Below are 14,519 nucleotides of genomic sequence, written 5' to 3' on the forward strand. Positions count from 1 at the left end.
CGACTTGTTTGGTACCATTTACTAGTCCAGGGAAGACCGTAACTCGGGAGCTCAAGAATTACTCTATTTACGAGGGCTATCAGGACTATATAGAGGATGAAACATTAAGACGAGCCACACGATTTTATCCTCCATAAACAAAATATGATAATATCTAGCCAAAGACATTAAAGAAAGGCGCTCATTGGGAGGCAACCCAATTATTTCTTTTAATTGTTTGTTTTGATTTCGTGTGATAGTTTAAATATGTTTTCCTTGAATTTGACTGATTTCGGATTTCAATTTTCGTTTTTGATAATTTGTAGGTGTCTTTCTGTCATAACGCGCCCGCGTCATGACGTTTGGAGAGCTCACGGTCAGAATCGTCGAAAGGGGTTCCTGCCCTCATGACGTGCCCGCATCATGACCCATGAAGAGCTCAAGGTCAGAGAGCTCCCCCGTTCTCATTCCGTGCCTTCGTCAGAGAGCAAAAGGTTGAGTTTTGCAATTGTTATAGGAAAAAATTTAATTAAAAAAAATTAATTTAAAATTAAAAAAAAAATTTTCCTTTTCACCGTAGCTTAAATTTCCAAAAGAAAAAAAATTCTCTTTCTTTTTCCTTCTTTTCTTTCTTTTTCTTTCTTTCTTTCTTCTTCTTTCTTTCTTTCTTCTTTCTTTCTTTCCCGCTGCCCCTGTTCGTTTTTTTTTCTTTTCCTCTGCGCCAGCACCACCGCAACCAAACGCCGCACATGCGACGCACGCCGCCGCCTTTTCTCCAGCTCACATCCACTTCGTCAACCCATCAGCTCCTCCAACCGCGCTCCCAGCTTCCCCTCTAGTCCGAAGTCAGCCCGCGGCGCCACGGTTGAGCTGTTCTCCACATCTCTCGCTCTCTCTCCCGCGTCTCGCAGCCCCAATCTCTCTCACTCTCACGCCCATCGCCACTATCACCATCTCGCACGCCTCTCACCACCAGGCCGCCGCCACGCCAGCCACAACCACCCCAGTTCTTTATTTGGTAGCCGGTAGAGGTATTTCAACCTCGATCCCCAATTTTTGGTATTGATTGGTATCGTTTAGCGGCTGTGTTACTTTACTCCGGATTTGTTCATTTGCTGTTGTTGCCTATCTAATTGAAAGTGCGGGGATTATGCCTATGTTACTACTGTCTATATTCTAACTTGCTATTTCGGGTCGGCCAAATTCTTGGGAATATTTATTGCATTTTTTTTTTGTGGATTTGAGTTCAATTATTTTGGGTTGTTGGGTGTTTGACAGTTGCCCTGCTCTTAGCCTCTTTGATTAGCACATTCGTTGAAATTGACTGTGCTCTAGCACAGTGCCGGGAAGGAACATTTGTTCAAACTTTGGGGGGAATTGTTGAAGTTCTTGGGTGGGCTGGAATTTTAACAATTGTCTGTGATATTTTGGGAAGAATCTCGGCCAGTGTTGTGATTGTTGAAATTTTGGTTGATTTAATTCGGCAACTGCATTCCTTGTTGGCATTAGTAGTTTTTAATCGAGTTTTTGAGGACATTCTGGATGTTGGTTTATATTGCTGATTTGGAGGAGCAGTGTCTGTGATTTTGGTCTGATCATTTGTGCAATTTGTTGACTCATTTGCGGACTTATTTGTTTCATGGGTTTGTTTATTGACTTCGGTGGACTGGGTTCCCACCTACGGTTCCTCTACTTGCTCTATTCATTGAAATTCTAGTCGCCTGTTGCTCTTCTTTAGCGATTTAGAATCTTTCTTGTGACTAGATTAACACTTGGGGTTATTGCTTACTACTGATCTTGTTTGCTATAGAAATCTTATTGATTTTGAATTGCGATTTGCACTAATGGTACTGGTGCGAGTATTTGTTAACTCTATTTGATTCGACATCCGATTGACTGCCACGGGCCTGTGACTGTGTGGCTATTACTCAATTTCTGAACTCATATCGCTGGGGTCAACATATTATTTTTGACTGACTGAATTGGGTAGTCCCTGTGCTTATTGACGTGCCTTTGCTAGTTTCTAATTGTTGATAATAGTTTCTGATTGTTGGTTTTGGAGTGCAACTGTTGCTTTGTTGACCATATTTGGGCTTGGGTGCCCATGTTTGCTTTTGCATTTGACTATTGAGTTGGGGAACACCAGTGACTATGGATTTGCATTTGTTGGTTGCTATCTTTGTTGGATATTCTGTCTTTTGTTGTTTGGGGTGATGATTGGCGTCAATGGTGAGTGGCGCCACTTACAAGCACAGGTTCACAACGTAGATGAGCGAATGACGAACATCACCCGCCAAGTGGCAAGGATGTCTCAGAACTCGGCTTCCCTCCACTGTTCCCTCATATCCCTTAACTGTTCAACAGGGAAGTTTCATTGTTCTCTTCACTTTCATTACTTTATTACCTCAATTGAGGACAATGTAGGATTTAGGTGTGGGGGGAGCAGTTATGGTGCTAGTGTTAGTGTCTTTCGTTCATTTTCTTTATCTTCTTTTCAGTGATTGGCTCGTAAGTGCATGCCAAGGTTTGATGTTGGATTATTGCCTCTATTTCTACTTTTGCCAAGTTTTAATAATAAAAGGGTGTCAAGTTAATGTGGTTGAATCCAAGAACATCTCTTTGGTGAATATCGATGATTGTTTTATTCTTATAATTTTTTTGGTTAACTCTCCTAGACATAGGGAATGACTGTTGGCATTTTCATGTGAATTGGTCCGGTTATTAACCTTAGTTCTCCATATTTAAAAATAAGACTAGCAGCTGCAAAGTTCCTTTTGATTTTTGTGTTATTTTAAATTTTTGGTATTATTTGGTTGTGAATAAGAGTTGACTGTACTCCGCTAGTATTTACTACCGAGTAACCGGGGATCTTCACCAAAAGTGTCGATTCTCGCGTCAAAAAGTAGTAATTGCTATGAGTACATGGTCACGTGGCGATAGAAGCTGAGTAACCGGGCTCCTTCATCTGGCCAATGTTAGAGTTCGCGTCAAAAGGCTCAAATGGCTAGCGACTAAGTCTTTTGTTACTATTAGGAAAAAAAAAAGAGAAAAGTAGAAAAAAAATGTGAAAAAAAGTGAATATTGTGTTAGTGTATAATAAAAGTCAGCTTGCTGATTTATGGATTTAATGTTGAGATTTTGGTTAATAGTTGGACCATTTGCCGATAAATGTTGCGCGTCATTCCTTTTTCTTAGATTAGTTAACCTGAAATTAGAGGAGTTTGTGGTCTAACCGGAGTGATGTTTTTTGGATCTTGATCACTGATGCTTGATATATATTTTTCCTGACATCTTGGCAATTTGGTAGATAGAGCAATAGCTATTGTCAAATATTGGCACTTGTTTAATGTTCTTATGCTTAAGGACAAGCATGGTTTAGGTGTGGGGGGAATTGATAGGGTGCGATTTTGTCATTTATTTTATTATTAATTTTCCCTATTACCTGACCTGATGTGGATTAATTATTAGATTCTACTCACTTTTCGTAGTTTACATTTATTTCAGGGAGTAGAACGAAAATACGATAACAAGTGCCAATTTGTGGGGAAAAGGAGCCCAAGTCACAGAGCTTAGCCCAAGGGCAGTGTTGGCAAAGAAAAAAAGATCTTTTGCCCTTTATTTTGGAAGGGCTAAACCGAAAGGGAGTTGTTCCTTTCCCTTGGGGAGCCGCCGCACAAGGCAGGAGCAATAGAGAGGACGGACGACTGGATTGTTTCTTTAGCTTTGACCGTTCTTTTGGTTCTGGAGTAGCTTTTCCTTCTTCATAATTAGGACCTTTAGCTTAGCTTTTCTTTGGACTTTCCCTTTTGATTTCTAATGGATTCCTCCTACGCATGTCAGGAGCACTTAGGAGTGGTTTCTTTGACTTTTCTTCTCTTCAGCACTTAGTGGCTTTCTCTTCCTCCGTATGTGTAGGCAAAGTGGAGGTCCGAATTTACTTCTTGTAGCTTGTTTTTCATTGGTAATTTGAACGAAGTGAATTTATCACCCTTGATGGCCGCAGTTCTTTCTTCAATTTTTGGTGGGTTACGTGCATCAATTATGAACTAATTTCACCACTCTAGTCAAGGAGCAACGAAGGTTCTGGTTCACCTAAAAATTGTGAGATCGTTTTAATTTAATCTTTTCCTTTTATTTATTGGTACCCCCATATTTCTTGATTGTTATGCTTATGGTTATTTAATTAATTGATTGTCTTGGATCCGGATAATTAATTAATTTGGTAACCTATTGTCGATTGGGACATTAAATCCGTAATTGTTTAATTGTCCTGAAATAGTGACAACTGGCACGATTAGATTCGTGTCAGGGGGATACGCGAGCTAATCTAAAATAACCCTGGTAGTGTGTTATTTGGTTAGAATAGGACTCCTCTAATACGTAAGGCAATTAGAGAATTAAATCTTACGGGGGTACCTAAGATTATTCCTTAATTAGAGCAGTGGTTAACGGGCGTACCTTAATCACCGACACAGTAAGGAGGGGTTGACTGCCATCGCTTGTTTGGTAGTTATAACCTATTTATTGATAAATAATTGGAGTTGGCTTTGCATCGATGATCAATTCGGTGAATCATTGCTGAAGTTATTTCTTGGCTAGAACCTTAGTTATCATTCATTTGAGTTTAGTAAATTGTTATTTAATTTCTAGTTGGCTATTTTATTTTATTTTTTTATTTTTTTACTTTTAGTTGAATTGCTTAAATTGTTACCCCTGAGACAAAAACACCCCACTGTCACTGTGAGCTTGAAAAGAAATAATTACTCCCAGTCCCTGTGGATTCGACCATGCTCACCACTATTTACAGAAATTACTTTTAGTTTGAGCAGGTTTTATTATTGCACAGGCTTCGACAACCTGTCACCTGTACTCCATCTCCACTGATAATGTGTCCCAAATACTCTACTTGAGAATATCCAAAGATGCATTTGGAAAGCTTGGCAAATAGGGAGTGAGATTTGAGTGTTTCTAGCACAGTCTTGAGGTGCAAAAGGTGAGTGTCTGGGTCTGGACTGAATACAAGGATGTCATCAATGAATACTAGCAGAAACTTCCTCAGGTAGGGTTCAAATACATGGTTCATTAGGCTTTGGAAGGTTGCAAGTGCATTGTAAGCCCAAAGGGCATAACAGTGAACTCATATAGTCCAAGGTGAGTCTTGAAGGCAGTTTTTGGGATGTCAGCATGACACATTCTGATCTGATGGTAACCAGCTCTTAGATCAATCTTGGAGAAGAGCTTATCTCTATATAGTTCATCTATTAGATCATCAATGATAGGTATTAAAAATTTATCTTTGATAGTCAGGTCATTTAGTCGTCTGTAATCAACACAAAACCTCCAAGTTCCATCTTTCTTTTTTACTAACAGAACTGGAGAGGCAAAGGGGCTATGGCTAAGCTGAATAATGCCACTACTAAGTATGTCTTTCACCTGCTTTTCTATTTCATTCTTCTAGTTGCGAGAGTACATATGAGGTGCTAGTTTGGAGGGTATGGCATTTGGTATTAAGGGAATTTGGTGGTCACAGTTTCTAGAAGGGAGAACGGATTTTGGCTCTCCAAATACATCCTTGTAGTCTTCAAGTAAAGCACCTAGGGACTGTTGAAAACCAAGATCCAACTGAGTTACAGTGTTTACTTGAGTTTCAGTCATCTTCAGTCCACAGGCACGCTTTCATATTCTGGTGCTCAATCCCTTCTTCTCAGAATTATCTCTAGGAAATTTAAGGACGGCCTCCTTAGATTCCCCTTGTAACAAGATCCTCTCCCCTTTCTTGTCAAAAGACATGTTCAGCTGCCTAAAGTCAAAGGTGATGGGGCTGTGTGCAGCCATCCAATCTACCTCTATGATCATATCATGAGGCTCCAAGTTAATGATAAACATATCATGAGTGAACTGTTTACCTTGCATTTCCCAGCTCATGTTTGGAATCATCTTGTTACAAGTCAAATACTCCCCATTGGCCATACTGACCTTGAAAGGCTTGATAGACTGGACCATCCCTGGATATAGTTAAGCCACAGAGTTTTTGGCAAAACTATGAGTGCTTCTTCCATCCACCAGAATTAATAGTGGTATTCCTCTAAACAATCCTTGTAGTTTGATGGTGTTGTAAGTCATTTTGCCAGTTAGTGCATGTATCACCATCTCCACCCTTTGGCAGACTGTGCTCCTTGGTATTCAATCACCTCTCCTTCCTCCAGATCATCAGAATTATCTTCTATTGCTACTATCAGATGGATCTCCTTCTGTTTGCAATGGTGGCCGGGCCCAAACTTTTCGCCGCATTTGTAACAAAGATGGCGTTCTCTCCTGTATTATAGCTTTGCTGGTGTGATCTTCTTGAAGTTCTGAGGGATCTGCTTCTTGACAGCATTGGCAATGACAGGTTTTGTGTGTGGCAGGGCGTATTGAGCAGTAGTCTATGTGGTACTCCCCAAAGAGATAGTTTTTTGATGAGATTTGTGCTTCTTGTGGTAGGCTTCAAAGGCATTCTCCTGCAATCTGGCCAATTCAAATGCTTTGGATAATGTCTTAGGATCGTGAGTCTTCACCATTGATCTCAATTCATCCAACAGACCCACTCAAAAATAGGAAATGTAATAGGTTTCTAGGACATGTAGGGCTCGAATCATTACCTCTGATAGCAGCTCTTCAAATTTTTCTTGATAGGCAAGCACTGTGGAGGAGAATTGTAGCTTGTTGAATTCCTCTACTGGATCCATTTGTCCTAAGTTACCAAACCTCTTACACAATTCTCCCGAGAACTCCACCAATCCACATTGTTACCCCTAGTTGACTTGAATCCTTGATACCATACATCAGCTTTATCTTCTAAGTGAAATTCTGCCAGCTCCATCCATTGCTCCATGGGAATGTGTAGAAACTGGAAATACTCATGAAGCTTCCTGATCCACTCTCTCGGATTGTCCCCTCTAAATGCTGGAATTTCCAGTTTAGGTACGCTAGTATAGAAGGTGCTCTTGACACTCCTCTCTCCTTGCTCTCAATTCACCATATCTGAGCTCCTCGAGTGACTTACCTCTGGGGATCCCAATATTCCTTTCTCATGATTCCACAGTTCAAACTGGAGAGCTGCTGAGAAATGGCTGCCATGAATGTGTCTAACTTGTTGCTCAGCTCAACACTTACTGCATCCAACCTATCCTCCATACTTTGCTTGTCTGTGGCCATAGATTCCAGAATTCCTTGGATTTTGCTATCTTGCCTGCGAAGTTGTTCCTCCATTGTCTTCATCCCTGTTCCATTTGCCATTGTGATATACAGGTCTTAGCTTCCTAGTCCAAGAATCGAAAGCTCTGATACCACTTGTAGTGACTAGCTCAACAAGAGAAATGGAGAGGGAGGGGTAACAGAAAAAGAAGGAAGAGAAAGGAGACGTGAGAGGGAAGAGAGAAAGAGAAAATGCAGGAAAGAAGAAACTGATTTTGTTGTATCTGATATTGCATGCCCTTTTCATGTCCCCCATAGGCTTATTTGTACAGGATTTCCTCTAGATCCTTCTATGCCTAACTAACCTCTCAACAGAATGATCATGCATGCCTTGCTAATAAATAACTTGCTAACTAACTTCCAGAAATGCCAACTAACTTCCTGAAAAGAAACCATGTCAGCTATATTTCTGCTGAAGAGTATCTAGGGTCATTACAAGGCCATAGTACCAGAAAATTGCAATGGCCATTTGATCCTTTTTTCATTCATTTTTTTTTACATTTTTTCTTTTCCCTCTAAGCCCCAGTACAATGCCAATTCATGCCAGTAGAAATCATCAAGAATATTCTAGAAAACAATCCATCCAATGGCTTCAAAAATGCCACAAAAAATCCATCTCATCTGCACCTTTGCTTTTAGGGTTATGGGGGAGGTTTGTTCCATATAAAGGCTTCAAAAACACTACATTAAGGCAGAAAAAAGAGAGAGAGAGAGGCGGCGGATAAAGAAAAAAGAGAAAAAAGAGAGAAAAGGAGAAAAAGCAGAGAGTGAAAGAGGAAGAAAAAGTGCATAAATTTTTCTGGAAAAAAACTTGAACCACAGTTGAGCCTCTAGCCTTTTCATGAGCAAAATCCGAACCCAACGTTTGTCTTTTAGAGGATTTCTTTATTTCTGCATAATCTACGATAGTAGAGAGACAAATTTTGTTCACACAATTTTCAAGGAAAACGCCTCTAAGATCATAAAAGCGACTCAAATTAGGAGGTTTATCAGCTCTTGAACAACTTCTGCAGCAAAGGAACTAAGCTCCCACCTGCGATTTTCTCTTTTTCGTGAAGTTCAAAGCGGTGTTTTTTCTTCTTAAACCGTTAAAGGTATGGTATTTCATCTTTTCCAGCCTCATCTAAGCTTAAATTCACATCAAACTTGTCAAAAATTCTTGCCGAACTTGTTTTCCTATTTTTCTTCTTTTTTTTTTTGCTGTTTTTCTGCTTATTTCATAGCATTTAGCTCAAATTTTCTTGTTAGGATGGCATTGAACTTTACCTGTGGATCTTGGGTCTCATGGGTTTGTGTTTTTGGGTCCGAATTCTTGGTTTTTCGCTTGATAAAGTTGCTGTGTTTGATGAACTAAAAAGAGAAGAAAGTTGCGAAAGAAAGTTACAGAGAAGCAAAGCTTTCTTTGAACCAGATGCACGGATTTTTCAGAAAATTACATTTTGACCCCTTAATTTGTACATAATTTCATTACGGCCCAAAAACTCCTTCATCCCTATTAAGTTTTAATCCTCTTTTGCATGCTTAGATGTGCCTTTTAAGCAAATTATTTCTGGGTTATAGGACATAATTAGGTCTTAATTTTTTTAGGTGATTTAATGGTTTGTTGGGTTTAGTAAAAAAAGATGAGAATTGGATTTGGGTTATTTTGTTTGGATTTTTAGAAGTGGGTTTTAGTTATTTCAGATTGGGTTTTGACTTGGTTTTGGAAGCTGGAACCCATGCATTTTTGGTTGGGTCTGCTTAATAAAATGATGGGCTAGTCCGTCTCCTTTCCCTTGGGGCTTTAGTTGGGCCAAATGGCCTTCGGCCCAAAAAGAAGTAAATATGGCCCAGAGGCCTAGTTTCTCAAGAAACTAGATAAAAAATTGAACATGGCTCCCTAGACTTTTGAGTAATTATAATATGGCCCTAAATACCTTGATTTTCTTTCAATTAGATCCCTATTTTAATTATAATTTGGTCCCTAAACTTTATTTTTTTTTATTTTGCCCTAATTTTTGAAATAATTATAATTTAACCTAAAAAACTTTCTTAGTTTTTGTAATTAGGTCCCTAACAGTTTTGATTTCTTAAATATAAGTTGTTTATCTTCTTTAATTGTTAACTATACTTCATTTAAATGCTTTAATTGGTGGATTGCATGGTTATTTCCAATTCTTTATAATTTATTTGTTAATTAAATTGGTGCCTCAACTGTTTTTGTTGATTTTGGAGTATGAATAGGATGTATCCAACCTCATTTAACCACTAATTTAAGGCAAATATATTTTTTATTATTTTAAATCCTCTTACGTGTTCTTGTGTGTTTTTTTATGTGCAATTGCATGTTTTGAGTGCTTTTTCTTTTAATTACTCATTTTATTCATTTTAAGTTTCATTTATTTTATTTAATTTTGATGATTATTTGAAAGGCATTTAAATGCCAAATTGTAATAGATAGATGCTCAAAACATGTATTTAGTTAGCCTATGTAATAAATATGTTTTAATTTTGCCAAAAATGTAATTAGTTAAATTAATGTAATAGTTAGGTTATTATTTTTTAAAACTTCCCTTTAGATTGTAGTTAGGACCCCGAATGTAGTAGTTAGGTTTTTATTTGCGTTTATTTACTTGTGTGCTTGCATATTTGTGTGCTTACGTATTTATTCGCTTTCGTTAGGCTTTTGCATCTAAAAATTATATTTATGTGTTTTGTGCTCTATGTGCATTATGTGTTTATTTGGTTTAATTATGCTTTATATGATTTATTTAGTTATAATAAATGCATGACATCACCACACTAGTTCAACGCTAATTGTGGCCTTTCTCCCGATTTCTCACTAGTCCAATGCTAGTGAAAACTTGTAGAAATGGACTAATCTAATGCTAGACCCTTTAACCCATTTTTGCGCTAGATTCATACTTTTTGCGTGACATTTATCGCATTTCATACATATTTTTCATTTTTAGGATATTTTCTTTTTATATTATCTCCCTTATCCCTATGTACGCAAAACATGACATTTAAACTTGCCTTCCATTTAAGAAATTAGAAATATGTTAGTTCATTTGTTTGATTAGACTGGGAAAATCACCCTTCAAATATGGGAAATGGACGAGTACGATTTCTTAACTTTAGCACGCTCGTATCTCCTCTATAAAAAGGAAAATTGAGTAATGAATTTTAGTTCCCCGTATCCGTTATGTTGCATTTCTCTTTTTTAGATCATGTATATTTATATTTCTTGTTTTTTTCGAGTATCATCTTTTATATATTCATGACCTCTTTTAAGAATCACTTTGATATCACAATTAATGTGATTTGCACCAATTAAATTTTGAAGAGATATTTCGACCCTCTCGAGATCTTTGAGGTCTAGATTTGCGTCTATGTAGAAACATCCAAATGTGATAAGTTTCATAGGTTAGATTAAGAAAATTTTTGACTAAATCTCGCAACTAGTCTTGGTTAGGTTGAAAAGGTACCTTAGGTTCAATTCAATCAAATCTTTACCTTCTTTTGTTTCAACCGTGACTCCCTAACTCTTTTATTTTATTTTCAAAGATCTGGAGTCATCTAAAAAGAGTTTTATCTATTTTTATTAAAAATACATTTTTAGGTGATTTGGTACACCTAAACTTGATATCAAGTGGCGACTCCTATTTTTTTTAAAAAATCCTTTTTAGACCATTATTTTGGGTCCAAATCGTCACACTTTTTAAGTCCCATTTTAGGTCCTCTTTTTCTTTGTTTATTTTCTAAAATCAAAAACTAATTTTCAAATAAAAATTAATCAAAAACTCATTTTTTCTATTTCTAAAATCAATAAATACATTTTTCAACCTTATCATTTTATTTCAAAAAATGGGGCGCGACATTTATCATTGATCACATTCTACAACATTGGGTGCTGTAATTTCTTTGTTTGTAGTTGCTTAATTATGGATTTGCAGTCTGCTTCTATATATATATCTCCATTTTATCCCCACCTTGTCTGTATCAAGCCAAGCCTAAAACAATCCAACAAAGAAAATAATTGGAAAAAAGGTAATCTTGTTAGACAGTCAAGTATTGTTTTGCGTGTAACTTGAAAAATAATATTTTCATTTTTTTAGAATTCTTTTCAACGACGTTTTTGCAGCAACCCACAAAGAAATCGTCTAAATTAAATTGTTTGAGATAATTTTCAAATTATAAAAACCAATAATAATATGTTTCTTGACTTTTTCTTTTGTGATTCACCATTAACTAAACCCAACATTTATCCATCATTCTACAATTTAGTTATCTGAACAATTTGTTCCTTTCTTCTTTTGTCAAATTTCTAGCCTTCTAGTTGATAAAATCAATCAAATCCTTCAATTTAATAACCTGTGATGATAAAAATTTTGACAAGAGATTCTATCTGGATGTCATTATTAATCTGACAAATTTTGGACTTCTTTTATGGTCTAATCTTCACAATTTGACAATTCAAAACTAATCTTGTTGCCTTACTCGATCAACTAAATGCTTATAAGAAAATTTTGTGCTCTAATTCTGAAAGTGGAAGATACCCAAGACTAACCTCATAAGATACTCACTCACGACACCAATTATAGAACTCCAATTTTTATTATAGGAGTCTAATAATATTAACTTGCAGAGTTATAGAATAGAAGGAATCAAATAAAATAGGTGTGATAGAGAAGAAATAATGAACACATGTCACACTAACAACTTTACTAAAGTGTCAAACAAAGGAAGAACCCAATACTCTACTCGCTAAAGACTCTATTAGACAAATATCCTTACAAGTTGTCTTTTTTATAACTCATGATACTTGAAAAATAAGAAATTACCATACAAATAATTACATAATAAATTACCAATTACCCAGTAAGAAAACTGCTAAAAACTTGACTTTAGGAAAGCTTCTATATAATTTAATGGACAACTTCTAAACTTAGTTTGATTTTGCTAGCAACGGACTGTACTTTGCAAGGATTACACTATATATATGGCTATTAATAGGTAGATGAGATGAGTAGTGTCTGAGAAATTCTTTTATATCTCCTGTTAGATTCATGATTAAAAGGTTACATCCCATATTGGTCTGAGAGATAAAGAAAGAACGGTTAATATATAAGTAAGGGCCCGAGATTTAATGCTTTAAGCTTTTGGATCAGAATTGAGTTCCTGACTTACATATTGGGCTCTTTGGTGGACTCTCTCGAGATATTTCTCCCTATCAAATTGGTATCAGAACTTCAAGTTGCGAAATTGAACTACTCATGGGCAAGTGGATTCTTTTAGGAGTTGAACCGGTGAAAATTCTCTTCTTGATGATGGATCGAAGTGCCAAAGTGTTAAAGAATTTAACTAGTATTAGACCAAGTGTTGGCAGGGTCCGGTTGGTGTTAGACAAAGGAGTCAAAGGCTGGCAGGGGTCCAAAATGCAGTTTGGATGTTAAATAAGAATGGATCCATGTTTGGGAGAAGAGGTGACTTTAGGTGATAAGGTGGGTTTGCGTTGAGTATTAAAGTGGATTCAAAAAATGGCTTGTAAATTTGGATTTAATATCAGGGGTTACTCATGAAGGGGGAGATTTGTTAGATCCATCAGTAAAGGATTATATTCTACATTGGTCTGAAAGATAGAGAAAGAGCGGTTAATATGTAAGTAAGGGTCCGAGGCCTTGTTAGGATTCAAGCACGAAATAAACAATTATTGAAACATCAAGTGCACAACAATTTAATGAGAAATAAGCCACAAGCATGAAAGATAAACGATACATAATATTTGACGTGACTCAATTTCACCGTTGAGCCTACATCTATGGAGAGAAACCCGTTCTTTATTATGAGAAGAAAACCCTATATAACAATATAATTTGAATCCAAACCCAATCCTTGTATAACATTTCTTATTTTTCAAGAACCTCCTCTCATCCCCATGCATAAGGCTACATATCACCTATTTTATGCCTTGTGTGTCACTTATGTAGTATGCCAACCTACCTATTTATACGGAACATTATTTGACAAAAATTCAAATAATAATAGGAAACCAATGCTAATTCCTAAACTTATACAGAATAGGAAATAGCTTCTAAATCCTAAATAAAATAGGAAATTCCTCGGCTACTATTTCAAGTAACTAAAATCAATTAGGAAATTAGTTACTTCCACACAAAATAAGAAACTTGTCTAAAAGAAATTAAGCCAATTTTCTAATAAATCTCCACTCTGACGAAAATTTTTTTTAACAACCATTTGCCTTCAACTACCAAATCATATAGTACCGAACTACACATCCGAATCAATACAGTTTTGACACCAAATTGATTCAATCAACAAATGAACATGTGTAATTACCCCGAATCCAACCTCCATTTAATTTGTGAGGTGTCTCAATTCACCAACACCTTTTGCAAGATTTCTTCTCATTACTACTTGCAACTCAAGATCCCTTTCTATGAGCTCTAACCCTAATTATTGAGACAATCAAGTGGAAAAATCACCATACTTTTTTCCATTTTTAGGACTATTTCGCCACATGTGGTTTTCGATACTCTGTCTAAAACAAAAAATTTGTAACTGTCAGAGTCTTTTGGCACATGAAAATTAGATCTCTTTGTTTCTTTGGAACATGTGCCACACCACCCAAAGAACATAACCGAATCTAATAACCATTCGAGGTGAAGTATCAACCGATGGAGTTGTGAGAAAATCTCCACCGATTCATGTTCAAAATCAACATTGGACTCAACCTTTTTCTTGACCCGTGAATCACCTGCCTACATTTACTTTCAAGTATCTCCATGCTTTTCAACTTTTCACCCTTTACCTTCAATGCTTCTTACTAAACTCTTGAAACAAAGATACCACCCATTAAATTATTTAATTGGTAACAACCACCAACCCACTTAATCCCAATAGTTAATTAGGATCCAATCTTAAACAACCAAACTCTTGATCCAACCATTCAGTGTGTTGGGATCCAAATGCTTGTGACCAGCCCAGTTTCACAATCAAGCTCTGACACCACTTGTTAAGATCCAAGTGTGGAACAAACAACTATTGAGATATCAAGTGCTCAACAATTTAATGAGAAATAAGCCATGAGTATGAAAGATAAACGACACACAATATTTAATGTGGCTCGCCTCTATCATTGAGTCTACGTTCATAGAGAGAAATCCGTTCTTTATTATGAGAGGAAAATCCCATACAAGAATACAATTTGAATCAAAATCCAACCCTTGTATACCATCTCTCATCTTCAAGAACCCTCTCTCATCCCCACGTGTAAGGCTACATGTCGCCTCTTTTGTGCCTTG

This window comes from Coffea eugenioides, chromosome 3, assembly GCF_003713205.1.
Source record: "Coffea eugenioides isolate CCC68of chromosome 3, Ceug_1.0, whole genome shotgun sequence".
In the NCBI taxonomy this organism is placed as follows: Eukaryota; Viridiplantae; Streptophyta; class Magnoliopsida; order Gentianales; family Rubiaceae; genus Coffea; species Coffea eugenioides.